Genomic DNA, 2,119 nt, shown 5'->3' on the forward strand with positions numbered 1-2,119 from the left:
CTCACCATTCCACAACTTCAGTGTTTTGGCTTTACTGCTGCTGGTGAGTGCATAGCACTAAACAGTTGTCCACTTAGCAGAAGAGTTACAGGTGATTGAGACTACCTGCTTAATATGTATTAGTGCACAGGTAAAGGGTCCAATCCTGTGTGGCGCTGACTGTCTCCAACTCCCACTGAAGTCCATTTTAGACTTGAATCTCCCCACAAGATTCCTTGGCTTCACAAGAAATTGAGGATACTCAGCACCTTGCAGGATAGGAGCCGAAATCACTGTGAAGGGCTTTGCATCACATTGTATTTTCCTGCAGAATGGATACCACAAGCTCACTTGCATCTCCAGATTGAAGAAAGGTAGAGTGAAAAATCATACGGGCATTTAATTTTATAAAAGGTTTTTGAAAGGCTCAAGAGAGTGGTGTCTATCTGGTTATCACATATGCCATGGTATAACTCCAGGGAGCCAGATTCCCCTTTCATTTACATGACTTTATGGCCCTGATTCAGGAAAGCACTTATTAAAAGTTAAGCACGGACTTAAGAGATTTCTTGAATAGGGATGCTTTCCTGAACAAGGGCCTTTAAGTTGTTACAATGATGATGGCTGTTCAGTGCCTATATGAATTGCTGTTCTCAGTCCTGTTCCCAGTAACCTTTCTAAAATTGTCCTGAAGCTCTTACTTTTACTTACACACACACTTGAGAAAAGGGGGAAAATAATAATGCAATTAATGAGAGCCAAGCTGTCTTAATCAAGACACTTTACAAAGCTTTGCACTTACTGGCCTAAGGACCTGATTCCGTGGGGTGCTGAGTGCTCTCAATTCCCACTGCCTTTTGTGGAAGCTCTTTACGAGATCAGGTGTTTAGACTAGCAGACTTCTAATTCAGACAATTGTCTCAATATCATTGCTAGATATTAAAGAACAAATTCCCTGGTGGCCAGAACATTGAACACAAAGGGGGAGAGTAAGACATAATAGTGGGTAACTTACAGAATGCAGTCAGTGGCACAGACCTTTAGAATTCAGATACAACTCTTCCATTCTAAGAGTGAAATGAACATCCCCTGAACAAAGCTTGGGTAAATGGGCTTGGTGTGGGGAACCAGTGAAGAGGGGCAGGGACTATGGGGAGCAACTTACTTGACACAGTCTGCTGTGCACGTCTCCTTTACAAGGGGTTTGTGGCCAGTGGATTAGCATGGACCAATTAGTCATGACCCTGGACTGACAGCAAGCCCACATGGTCCTGCCAAGAGGGCTGCCGTGAAGCCCAGCTCTGTAGCATGCATGTGACTGCAGAATGCCCCTGGGTGGCTTCTTGGCTTCCTGCTTTCCAGCTGCAGTGGGCAGTGGAACTGTGGTGGTGCTGCTGCACTTCGTCCCCTCTAGAGCCCGGAAGTTATGACTAAATGCATAGATCACCCTCTCATTAGAGAAGCCACCAAGCTAATAAAGTTATGAAGCCTTGCAAGTAGAGATTTATGTTACTGATTTAGCACAAATCCTATGGCGACCTGAGCTGAGGCAGGAATTGCTACCGTGATTCATCCGAGGCACCAGTTAGGACAAAGCTGAACAGAGTGGAAAGCCCTGATTACCTGATATCAGGGCCAGAATAACTCTCCTGTGGGCCCGGGGCTATTAAATTTTGTGGGCCCCCTGTATACAAGTCTTTTTCCTGGGAGGGAGTTTGGTGCAGGAGGGGAATTCTGATCTGGGGCAGGGGGCTGGGGTACAGGAGGGGGTGCGAGGTACAGGCTCTGGATGAGAATTGCTTACCACAGGCGGCTCCCAGCCGGCAGCACAGCAGGGCTCAGGCAGGCTGCCTGCATGCTGTGGCCCCATGCCGCTCCCGGAAGCAGCTGGCTGTTAGCATGTCTCTGCGGCCCCTGGGAGGAGGGGGACAGCGTGTCGCCGTGCGCTGCCCGTGCCCGCAAGTGCTGCCCCTGCTGTGGGGATGGTGTTGGGGGTGGGGGAAGCATGGGGATCTGCCTCCCCCCCCAGCCAGGAGCCACAGAGACGTGCCAGCAGCCAGCTGCTTCCGGGAGTGGTGTGGGGCCACAGCATGCAGGCAGCCTTCCTGCGCACCCCTTTTAGCGGCTCAGAGATCGCTGC

Source organism: Mauremys reevesii, linkage group 9 (assembly GCF_016161935.1).
Source record: "Mauremys reevesii isolate NIE-2019 linkage group 9, ASM1616193v1, whole genome shotgun sequence".
Classification (NCBI taxonomy): domain Eukaryota; kingdom Metazoa; phylum Chordata; order Testudines; family Geoemydidae; genus Mauremys; species Mauremys reevesii.